The sequence below is a fragment of the Lissotriton helveticus genome, chromosome 2_2, assembly GCF_964261635.1.
Source record: "Lissotriton helveticus chromosome 2_2, aLisHel1.1, whole genome shotgun sequence".
Classification (NCBI taxonomy): Eukaryota; Metazoa; Chordata; class Amphibia; order Caudata; family Salamandridae; genus Lissotriton; species Lissotriton helveticus.
In genome coordinates, this window is record NC_136060.1 from 236140455 (window position 1) to 236153737 (window position 13283).

Sequence of the window (13283 nt, forward strand, 5' to 3'; positions counted from 1 at the left end):
CCCACACACTCACGGTGTGCACCGTCTTCCCGCCATTTACCCACTATGATAGCTCACTCAAGGGACCCCTGCGCCCTTCGGCGCGATTGCATAGTAACACACACCTGGTCGCTGTAGACAACTCTCTGGCACTTTAGGCAGCTGTAGTGTAGTAAAAGCACTATACATTTACCCAACGAGGTAGCACTTACTGATTATCCAGTATAAAGTACTCCAGTTGAGTAGAGGTATGGCACAAAACGGTGGCGTCTTCTTGAATAAATATGAAGGGCAGGGTTCATTCTGGCACGATGGTCCAGCACAAAAATTAAACCTCAACCGGAAGCACTTACAGATATCAATTAAGCATGTGCCGTAGTTGAAGCTTAAATTCAGTGACTCATTCATCGGCCCAAAAACAATCGTGAGCATTGTCAAGGCTGGGCAGATGTGCCTTCTTCCCAAATATACCATCGAAAATCAGCTGTGATGCTGGACAGAGGCCTTTGCATCCTTGACTTTCACGAGCGCAATCCTCGTGCTGTTCCTGTGGCCAGGAGCTTCTGTATCTTCATCTGCTGCTCTGATCGGTCTCTGACCTTTTATACACACAAGAGGCATGTGCACTCGCATGGAAGCCCCGCCCCAAGTCCGCGAATCCGCAAATCCGCAAAATCCGCGGATTTTGCGGATCCCGATCCGTGAATATGCAAATCCGCGAATCGTGGATCCGCAAAATCCGCCCATGCTTACTTGTGATGATACTAGCGGGCATAGCTGGTATCATATTCACCTGTTGCCTTTGTATACATTGTGGACCTGCTTGTTGCTCTTATTGTGCAGCTAAACTTGCCTCCTTTGTGACTAGTCCCTCTCCAGCTGCAGTGAAGACTCAAATGGTCCAGCAGGAAATGCGAGACATCATGCAAATTGATGAAGGCATTTTTGAGGACTAATTTCCCTTTTAGTTAGCTACATCATACTAAAAAGGCGGTTCTGAGAGATAAAAATCCGATTTCCCCTATAATAGTAGTACTAGTTATATACGTATCTTTATTAGCATGATGTAGCTATATATATATATATATATTCACTGAAAAAACCATAGGTTATAGACCATATATAGTTAGGAATTAGCATTTAAAAAACCTTATTTTACTCACACAAAACCATTGAAATTCCATATATAGTTAGTTGCACTAACTATATATCGCGCACCTGCAATCCACTGCTGATGATGTCACATATTACATCATTCATGACATGGTCAGTGACATCACTGATGACATCACTGATGACATCTCAAATGACATCACTGATGACATCACTGATGACAACATCCAGTGACTGTATGTTTCTGTAAAGTTAAAATGTGTCTTACATATTGAAGAATGAGTGGAAGTATAAGTGTCTGGACAAAGGATTTAGTAGGTGCATGACTGAATGCATGAGTGAGTGATTAAATGTGTCTCACTGAGTGCATGGGTTAGTGACTAAAGTGTCTTAATTTGTGCATCATTATGTCTGTTGTTCTGTAAACTGCTGCATGTTTTGATCAGTAGCTATATGATTAACTATATGGGTTACTGATTGATTGTCCAAGTATTTGTATGGGAGACTGAGTGTGTGTGTGGCTGGCTGGGAGGTGTGTGACTCTGTGCAGATCAATGTGTACTTGTATCAATGTTTGTATAACAAGGTAAGTATGTGTTAGTATATGTTTGAAAATGTAAGGTGCTGTATGTTTAACTGTATAGACAAGAAAATGGAAGTGTCATTGATTCTTTACAGGACTGACTAGGTGTGTGAGTAACTCCATGGATGAGTGGCAGACTGTGAGTGTCTGTATAGGTGTATGAGTGCATATGATAGTGTTGTAAAGATGAGTGATTGTATGTATGAATGATAGTATGGGTGAATGAGTGAAGGTGTGTGTAGACGTAGGAATCAGTGAGTGCGTATGTAGTAACTAGTATTGGTGTGTCAATGGTTTCAAAAATTATATTCTGTATTTAACACTGGGTGAAACAGAGGTTATATTAAAATGTGAGGAGATGCATTGTATTGTCACATGAATGATATCATCAGTGATGTGGTCATTGATGTCAAATGAGATGTCATCAGTGATGTCATCAGTGATGTCATTTGAGATGTCATCAGTGATGTCATCAGTGATGTCACTGACCATGTCATGAATGATGTAATATGTGACATCATCAGCAGTGGATTGCAGGTGCGCGATATATAGTTAGTGCAACTAACTATATATGGAATTTCAATGGTTTTGTGTGAGTAAAATAAGGTTTTTTAAATGCTAATTCCTAACTATATATGGTCTATAACCTATGGTTTTTTCAGTGAATTTTCAAGGTTTTGTAAATGCTAATTCCTAACTATATATGGTCTATAACCTATGGTTTTTTCAGTGAATATATATATACATACATATATAAACATATATCATCTGTATATCTATATAAATACAAACATAAATGCATGCATACATATACTTATATGCATACATATGCATGTTATTTACATGAAAGTTGAAAAAACACTAATAAAAGCAAAGCTAAAAAGCCACCTCATTACAAACAGAATGGCTTTAACTTAAACGAGGGCGAGATCTATTGCATTTTCAATGCTTGTTTACTTTGGTTCCATCAAGAAGGCATTCAGATGTGTCACACATTTGCCATAAATTCTGAATGTTAGCACTCTAGTTGCACATTAGATCACTGTAGTAAAGCTACTGCTCACCAGGGACGTCTGCTGCTGGTATTCAAAGTGCATGTTTCAGTCTGCATGTCAGAATTTTTTTAATGAAATTGAAGAGGGTTTGAGAAGTCACTCAAAATGTGCCCTAATTTTTCTTTCTGCAGCACTAATCATAATTCATATGGCAAAATATACCCCCTCAGTTTGTTCCTTTTTAAATTAAATGTTTTAAGAGTTACCACTTTATTCCAATCAAGATGGCTTCAGGTGTGCCATACCTTTGTAATAAGTAGGACTGTTAGCGCTCTAGTTGTTCTTTAGAACTCTCTGGGACATTCTGTCATTGGGCTATACTTGGGCTACATCTGGGTGATATTTGGGCTACATTTGGGCTCTTTTGTCTCTGGTGGCCATTTTGGGAGACTGCATGTCAGAATTTTTTAATGAAATAGAAGAGGATTTGAAAAGTCACTCAAAATGTGCCCTAATTTTTCTTTCTGCAGCACTAATAATACCTTCTATTGCATAATATACCCCCTCATTTTGTTCCTTTTAAATTAAATGTTTTAAGAGTTACCACTTTATTCCCATCACGATGGCTCCAGGTGTGCTATACCTTTGTAATAAGTAGGACTGTTAGCGCTCTAGTTGTTCTTTAGAACACTCTGGGACATTCTGTCATTGGGCTATACTTGGGCTACATCTGGGTGATATTTGGGCTACATTTGGGCTCTTTTGTCTCTGGTGGCCATTTTGGGAGACTGCATGTCAGAATGTTTTAATGAAATAGAAAAGGATTTGAGAAGTCACTCAAAATGTGCCCTAATTTTTCATTCTGCAGCACTAATCATACTTTCTATGGCAAAATATACCCCCTCATGTTGTTTCTTTTTAAATTAAATGTTTTAAGAGTTACCACTTTATTCCAATCAAGATGGCTTCAGGTGTGCCATACCTTTGTAATAAATAGGACTGTTAGCGCTCTAGTTGTTCTTTAAAACACTCTAGGAGGCTGCAGTAGAACACAAAGGAATCAACTGACAGTCTCTGTCCTTGTTGGATGTACATGTTTTACTGAGAATGTCAGACTTCATTTTCACATGACTGAGAAAGATAATGTGAATTTACAGAAAATATGCTTTCAGTTTAGCTTATAGATCCCCTTCCAAACCACTGTGGGAAAATCATGAGATATTAGTTTTCTTTCAAACAATATTCATGATATCACAGCAGAAGGTTTTTTCACATGGTAAAATCACCTTAGAACCCACCACAATTCCTAAAACGAGTATGGTACCATCAACAAATGATTTATAATGTAACTAAAGTCCTAAAACCCTCTATTAACTACAATGCTTTTTAATGAGGTGCTATCATGTATATTGGTCCCAAGATGGCTGCCAACACTTCTTGGATGAAGTGCTGACAGCCAATCAGATCAGATGTGTGGTTAGGCTCCGCCCAGATATATATCTTTTTTTGAACCTAAATTACTCAAAATCCACTGGAGCACATATATTGAGACCTACAAAAGGCACATCGGGCTAACAGTCCCTACAATTTTGCCAAGTTTCGTGCAAATCCATTCAGCCGTTCGGGCTAAAAGTGAGGCCAACCGCCCTATGGAAAACTCAATGTTAAAAACACGTTTTGGGACCCCCCTTTTTTCTCGACCCCCCCTGGACGAACCCCCCCCCAATTTTCAGGGGCTGCTCAGAAACAAAATGTTCCATTTTCCTGAAAATTTCAGCCAATTCCGTCCACAAACGCCAAAGTTATTAGACATAGAATTTTCAAAAATCCCATAGAGAAAAAATCCTAACTATATATACCTACTGGCGACCGCCAGTAGGTAATATATATTACCTGTATTTCGATTTTCGCGGGGGGATCGCCCGGTACGCGCACCGGGGAGCGTACCGGGGAGCGTACCATGGGGAAAACCCAGTGAAACAGTAAAATATTAATTTAAAGTGCTTAGAGGTAGGGTAGCTGTGAATAGAGTTGTTGTGTTGTGTGGGTGATTTAAGTACCAACATGTAGGTACCAATGCAGAGCCTTAAATTCAATGTACACCGTCTCCTCTGTAGATATCTTGCATGTTGTTACAGAAGTTATTGTGGTGTATGGAATCCATACCATAGTCTGTCAGGAAAGCAGAAACAGATCCTTTAAGCACTCCTTGAGAAAGCCTATGGGATCATGGGTAGTCTACCCTGGTCCCTTATGATGTTTTGAAGTATTACATTTTACTCTCTTCTGAATCTACATAAAATTGGTGGTGATATTGTGCATTAGAGACAGACAGTGAGAGAAAGGAGGCTGGAGATCAAAAACAGATGTCAAATACACATTTGAGATAATATAGTGGGAGAAAGGAAGTAACTATGAGCAAACTTACTATGTAACACAAAAAAGTTGCACAGTATACTGTAAGTCTCACTTTATATTATAATCATTTTGGTACTACTTCATGAATGACATATAAAAATGAATAATGTCTCAAACAATTTTTAATTATTAAATATACATTTATTGTTCTGATTTTTCATAATTTAATAACACTTGCAACATTTCATTATCCGGAATCTCCTCCAAATTTGTATTGCATGATTCCATATTATCTAAACAGTCAATGAATTGTTGGTCAAGAGACTCATCCAGGAAGTCAAGAAAATCTTCTTGAAGAATCTCCTCATCGGTAATTTCGAAAAGAATCTCCTCATTAGTAATTTCGAAAGAAATATTGATGGTCTGTGGTGTATCTTCCATTTTCTTGCTGTAAATTGCATAAAAATAACTATATCAGTAGAGTTAGGGCACTGTTGGGTTTAAGTTCAGACAGGTACTTCTGAGTTTTTAACAGTGAATTTATCTTTGGGCAGTGTATGGTATCAGGCAGGAAGTAGAAATATAAAAAAGTGTATGTGAGGAAGCCTAAGTAAATTCATAATTATACCAGAGAAGCCTAACTTAATCTATAAGTATAACAGAGAAGCCTATCTTAAACTATAAATATAACAGAGGGACAGTAAATAACTATCAGAAAACGTTTTTACAATTTAAATAAAGTGCCACTTAACAATTAACAACTTACCTTATTTGAAGGTGATGAAGATAAATGAGAAAATCCTTTAAAGATGTACCTCAGGTAGTTGTAGTCAAAATGGCCGTGTTTCCCTCTCATTTTTCATTTATATTCATGTACATAACCAATCAAATGTCAGGAAATAAAAGTAGAAAATGAAAGTAACATTTTAATTGGTTGTAAATTCACTTCATATGTGTTTTTGTCATGTAATTTACCTCAGGATATTTAGACAGGGCTACAGCCCAAATGGCTCAATGGAATTCCACCAAATTTGGGAAAATGGTAGGGACTGGTATGTAGTAGGGACTATTCTATATTTGGTGAAAGTCTCTAAAGTGGTTTTTATGTAAATTAACTTTTAAAAAGGTTTTCTGAGGGGGGCTTAGGAGGACCATATAGGCCAAAAAAATATTTTTTTTTTTTACATTTCTCGCGGGGGGAGCGCCCGGTACGCGTACCGGGGAGCGTACCAGGGAGAGAACTTTAGTGAAAAACAGTGAAAAAAGTTAGAGTAAAGTAATCATTTTGAGTGATCAGAGGTAGGGTAGCCCTGAAAAGAGCTTTTGGGTTCTGTGGCTGATTTAGGTACCTACTAGTAGGTTCCAATGCACAGTCTTAAATTCAGAAGGAATATTCTATTCCCCTCATCTGAGAAGTGCACACCATCTCCTCTGTAGATATCTTGCATGTTGTAACGCAAGTTATTGTTGTATATTGAACCCATTCCATAGTCTCTCATGTAAGCAGAAACAGATTTATTCACATGTTTCCGTGCTTTCTCAAATTGTGGACAAAATTGGTTGGCCCACTTCCATTTCTGTCTTTGGCATATATTGGAATATACCAAGGCAGTTTGTGGAAAAAGTGTCATCAATTGCCCAAAGGTGTCCTTTAAAACCATTTCCAGACCTACCCTAGTCAAAGTGCCTAGATCATTTCCACCACAGTGCAAAATTATGAGGTCAGGGTGTGGCAGATGGTAAAAGGTTTTCACCAATGGTATCAATTGAAGACATCTCAATCCTCTTTGGCCAATCCACTTGATGTCATGAGAGGTCAAACATCCTTGCTGAGTTCATTTGCAACATTGTAGAATAAACTTTTAAACCTGAGAGGTCAGTGAGGAGGGAGTTGCTATGGTAACAGGTAGAAAGGGCTGAGGGGGGGAAGGGGGTTGGTTTGAAAATAGAGAGGGAAGAGTTTTGATTGGTTAACATGAGGGATATGTGTGTAGAATTAGAGATCTTCTGTGCCATTCATGGTTGCAGTGCCTGGTGTACATACCTTTTGCTCTGCTAAAGAAAAATTGGTGTGTGTGTCTGACACTGTTCTCAATCTCCCAAAGTATCTGTAAAGGTGAGTAACGATTCATTTAATATAGATAGAGACTTGTATACTCTATGGAGAAGATTTGGAAGCAAAATGTGTTTTTTAATGTGACTTTTTTTCATGTTTTTGAACATGCTTGTTAAAAAGTTGTTGCTGGATAGAGGAATTGTGGGCCAGATGTAGGTGGGAGATTTTGGCCATTTACCGGCCGGTAACGGGCGAATTCGGCCGTTACCGACCGGTAAATGACCAAGGCGATGTAGGGGGATAAAAAACAGGCCTTTTCGGTAATTTTACCGATTCGGTAAAATTACAGAATCGGTAAAATTACCGATTCTGCATATTTTACCGAATCGGTATATATACCGGTCGGTAAAATTACCGAAAATGCATTTTTGGTATGTAGGTGCCAAGTTTCACATTGACACAGGGCTTTAAAAATCGGTATTTTACCATGCAATACAATTGCATTGTAAAATACCGATTCAGGTGTACATGCACATCTGTGCACGTACACCTGTGCCATGTGGCACACATACATGCCCATAGGGCATGTATGTGTGCCACATGGCACACAAGCCTAAAACAGGGGTGCCAGAGGGTGTCAAAGTGACACCCCCTGCACCCTTGCAAAATTCGGTATTTACCGATTCGGTAAATACCGAATCGGTATTTGATATTAAATCCGATGGGCTTCAAGGCCCATTGGATTCAATATCAAATACCGATTCGGTAATGAAGCATTAAGAAAAAAAATAACAGAAAGCAACAATAAAAAAAAACCACAATGTGATTCCTAATATGAGGAAACACACCTGACATGATTGCAAAAGGTGCAGCGGAGGTGAGGAAAGTCGAAATGGCTTTCATGATTGTGAAATTTGCTGAGGAGATGAGGCCTGTGTGTAAGAGTGCAGTGGGAGAGACGCTGTATGAAGTCCTGTCCACTGCACTCTTGGACACAGGCCTCACCTCCTATGCTCCCCTGGACAGGCCTCACCTCATCTGCACTCCTGGTTAGGACTCACCTCATCTGCACCCCTGGATAGGCCTCACCTCATCTACACCCCTGGACAGGTATGTAACATCTGCATCCTGTTACCATTAATTTTACCAAAAAATGTAAGGCCTGTCCTGGGCGCACGGAGGAGGTGAGGCTTGTTCAAGGGTCAGAGGAGGTGAGTCCTGTCCATTGCACTCTTGGACATAGGCCTAACCTCCTCTGCACCCCTGGACACAGCCCTCACCTCTTGTGCACAATCTGCTTACTAATCAGAGGAAACACAAGTGACATGATTGTGAAATGTGCTAATATATTTTTTTAATCATGTAGATACTATCTAATCCTTGTCAATAATGTAAAACCAATTCATGTGCCCAAATTCTTTTTTTAAAATAACATTTAAAAAACAGAGACAAGGTCATATGTATAAGTATTTCATTACAGTACGGAAACCTTGCTCATTTACAAAATACAATTCCTTTATGCACCAATATTTCTTTACTAAGTATTGTCAAGAATGTATAAGTCTCTCTTATATTCTCTTCCTGACTTACTGTATTTTTCCACCTGTCCCCTTCTAACACCCTCTTTCTGACTTATTCTTTTTTACATCCTGACTCTGTGTTACACTCTCTTACACTCTCTCTTTGACTTATTTTCTCTTACACCCTGTGTTTGATTTATTCCCTGTCTCTCATTACTCCTTGTTACATCCTCTCTCTGATTTAGTTCCTCTTACACCCTCTCTCAAACTTAGTCTCTCTCTCTACCTTTTACGGCCTCTCTCTGTTTTAGTCTATTTTACATCCTGTCCCCTTCTAACACCCTCTCTCTGTCTTACACCCTGGTATATCCTTTTTCTGACTTATTCCCTTTGTCCCTTTCTTTGACTGGCTCCCTCTCCTTATTACATCCTTTTTCTGTCTTACAACATATTATACACTCTTTCTGTCTTACTCCTTCTCTATGTTTTACTCCCTCTACCTGTTTCTTTGTCTGACACTCTCTGTCTTTTTGTGTTAGTTCCTCTAGCTCTTTTTCTCTGTCTTAATCCTAGTTACATAGTTGTTGTGATATAAACTTAGATATGTTGTAAAGTAGTGTTTATATCGTTTGCTTATTGTCATTGCTTTGTTCTTTGGTAATAGTGGTCTAAAATGTGTTATCTTTTTCTTTAACACAGATTGAAATCAAGATTTACATAGTAAGGAAATATGCCCTCAAGGCAGAGGAGAAGAAAAGATGTCAAGCAGAAAAAAATAAAAAACAGCAACGGAATTAATGCACTCCTCTACAAAAAAATACTTCAAAAGACAGGAAAAAAGCTCCTGGTAAGACAACTAAGTCTTTCTTTCGGAACATATGTAGATAAAAAAAAAATGTTGATGAGAATGTGAATAAACAGAAGGAGAGAGCAAATTTGAAGAGGAAGGAGAGGCCCCCCAAAAATGTTACTATTGCAGCAGGAGAGAATAATATGTATAGAAATAGAAGGCAAAACCAATTTAGGGACATTCGTAAACGAATGTTTCGCAATAGGGTAGTTTAAATTTGTTAAAAACATTAAGAAAGGTAAACAGAGAGCTGCTTTTTACAAGAAAAAGAAAAATATAGAGAAAATTGTTGATCAGGCTTTTGAAGTTAAGAAAAAAATATTTATTTTAGTAATCAATAGAATTAGGACACTTAACAAGACAATTGATGTTTTCAAATCAAACAGTAGATGCAAAAGAGTAATTAATCAGACTAATTTTTGTAAAGTTTTTTCTGGAGAATGGATGCATAGTTCAAGTTGTGAGCCATGTTTTAATGAGGAGAGTTACTTCCAGGAGAATGATTTGGTGCATGCAGTTGACACCAGTGGTCGAGCATATGAGATGATAGACGGTTGTCCGATTGAAAAAGAGAAACTTGTGTCTAGAGATGCAGAGGAGGTGTTAGCTGATGAAGTTTTAGGGAGACGTACTAAGGGCCCTGTGTACACTTGGAAGTGTAGTAGTATTTGTAGTGTGTGACAGGATTCAATTGATTTGCTTTGTAATTTCTTACGGACATATAGTAAGAAAAGTCTAAAACAGAAAATGAAGATGTTGCAAGACTTAGATCCTTGCAGAGTCAGAGAAAACACAGGTTTGCAAGGGCATTCACTGGCTTGTCTTTCTAGAAAAGTATGTCAGAGTGTTTTTCATCATTTTAGGATGTTAGCAGTGCATCATACTAAAATGAGGAAATTAGTGAGAATGTTGTATTATGCAAAAAGTCCAGCACTTAAGCTTAAACAGTTAAACAGTGCTCTTTTGCATGGAACTGAATTAGATGTGAAGAAAATTTGTGAAGAAATTGAGTTAAGTTACTTTGGTGAAAAAGAGGACAGTGTAGAACTTGACACAGTAATAGAAGGTAATGTGGAAGACAATGTACAGATTTCAAGTATAGAAAAGTTTGATCAGGAAATTACCAAGTTTAAGGTGAAATCAAGTGAAAGGCCTAATTTTACTTGTGTGTGTTGTCGACGGACTCATTATAAGATTCAGACTAGGTTAGTTGATTTATATGCAGAAAGTGAAATGGAAAATAATACTGAATGGAAGAATTTTGCAACTTTTTTGTTGGTAGAGAATTCTTTTGATTTGAGGTCTGATCAGCGTATTTGTAAATATTGTTATAATAAATTAAATGAAAACAGAATGCCTGCTAGAGCTGTTCATAATAATCTTGAGTTGGTAGACATTCCTCCTGAATTGATGGATTTAAATACATATGAATCTATTTTGATTCAATGTGTCCATCCTTTTCAGGCTATTGTTCGCATGGAGCCTAAGATAGGGAAATTGCCTCCTTCGGATTTACAGAGAGGATTAAAGGGAAGAGTTGTTTATTTGGATTTCAAGAAAAATATTGATACAATTGGTGTAGAGAAAGTGGAAGAGGAACCTCTGGTTGTTCTAGTTAATGGGGTTCCGACAAAGAGTAAGAAAATCTGGCAAGATTTAGTGGATGTTAGGAAAGTCAAAAAGGCAACGTTGTATTTGGTCAAAAACAATGAGTACTACAAAGATGTATGTGTTGGAGCAGAGGAAACAGCTGCAGAAGAAGACAGTGATTGTTCAGCCGGCCAAATTGAAAGAGTTGATGTGTCTAGAAGTGAAGAAATATATGAACATTATACTGTTCATCCTTTGCATTCCAAAGAAGCAATGGGGAATGCAATTGACTTGTTTCAAATGAAAGCAGCAAAAGGAAGTCCCATTAGTGTATGGGAAGAAAGTTTGGAAGCTTGTTGTTTTCCACAGCTACTTCCAACAGGTCGAGGTGGACGATATGACGATCGACCACCTCAAATTCCAGCATCTGAATACCGGACTTTAAGATTATATGCTGAAGATCCAAGGTTTCGTCAATGCATCCCATATTTGTTTCTTCTACTGTATGAAAGTGACTCTTCTGGGCTTTCTTATGCAGTAAACCATATACTGAAAAGTGGAGCACATCAGCAAAATGTTTCGGCGAGGGACTTTATGGAGAAAGTCAATCTGCAAGACAATATTTTGGAATCTCATCTAATCAATCTCATGGCATGTCAGCGTGGTACAAACGAGTATTGGTACCGGCGTCATGGGGAATTGAAATGTATGCTAAGAAACTTAGGAACTCCTACATGGTTCCTCACTCTTAGCTGTGCTGAGTATGCATGGGACGACTTACTTCAATTTCTACAAGAGGCAAATGCAAACATACAAAATATAGAATTCAAAACACCTGGAGAACTGTGTTCTTTGGATCCAGTGAATGTATCCAGATATTTCAATCATAGATTTTAAGCTATGATGTCTTTCATTACCAACAAAAAAAATCCTCCCTTGGAGAGGTTTTGGATTTCTTTTGGAGAAAGGAGTATCAAGCGAGAGGTGCTCCTCACATACATATGTTATTATGGATTAAAGATGCACCCAAATTTGGAACAGATTCGGATGACACAGTGATGAGGTTCATTGAAGAGTATTCAACATGTGCTGTTCCGAAAACTACCGAAGAAAACAGTTTAAGGCAACAAGTTTTATGCTTTCAATCACATCGTTGTGGAAAGTAGTGTCGTCGAAAATTCAGAAACAAGGACAAGTTCTACACAAAATGTCGTTTCGGATTTTCACGACCAGTGATTTCTAAAGGAAGAGTAAATAATTTGATGTCTTCTCTGCGACATACTGTTACGAGGAAATCACCCAAAAAATACATACAATTTAAAAAGAAACGAAGAGTCCAAGTACATCAACGACTACAACCCAGTGATTTTGTCCATGTGGAATGCTAACACAGATATTCAGTTCGTTGCTGACAACTCTATTGCTGTGGCTCGATATGTGACGTCTTACATCACAAAAAAAGAAAAGACAGAACTGAAGGAAATGTGGGATGACATTTCACATGAAAAGAGTATAAGTAAAAAATTATACAGTTTCAGTTTGAAGATGTTGTCGCATCGAGAAATTGGAGCATATGAATGTTCTGATCGGTTATCATCAGCAAGTCTCTACGCCAAGTCTAGAACAATTATTTGGGTGAGTCTAAGTCTTGCTGCAACACGAAACCGAGTTTTGAAATCTGTACAAGAAATTGAGTATTTGGCGGAGAAAGAACCAAACAGTACAGATATTTTGAAGACAAACATGTTGGATACATACTATCCAAATAGAAGTAGTCATCTTGAGAACAGTTGTTTGTATGAAGTTCTGCAAAACTATATTTATAAGAGGACCATCAGAGAAGATATCAATAATGGAATATATGCTATCATTGGGTGTGAAGGATGTCTAGTGAAGCAGAGAAAAGGCCATTTGATTAATCATCGAAAATTGAGTTGCGAAAATCCAGAGAAAAGGGAATTTTACTATTTAGCTCTTTTGCAACTCTTTAAGCCATGGCATACAGAAAAGGAACTACTTGGAGATTTTCTCTGTTACGAAGATTCTTTTAATGCAACCAAGGATACCATAGAATGTCCTGATTTTCCAAATTATCTGCAAATGTTGAATGAAGAAATAGAACAAGAAGCCACAATTGCTGTAGAGATTGCTAGAGACAGTTCTCAAGACAGTCAGAGTTCTGCTTCATTGAGTCAGGATCCACTAGCAGGACCAATTATCCAAAATGAAGCTGCCACTG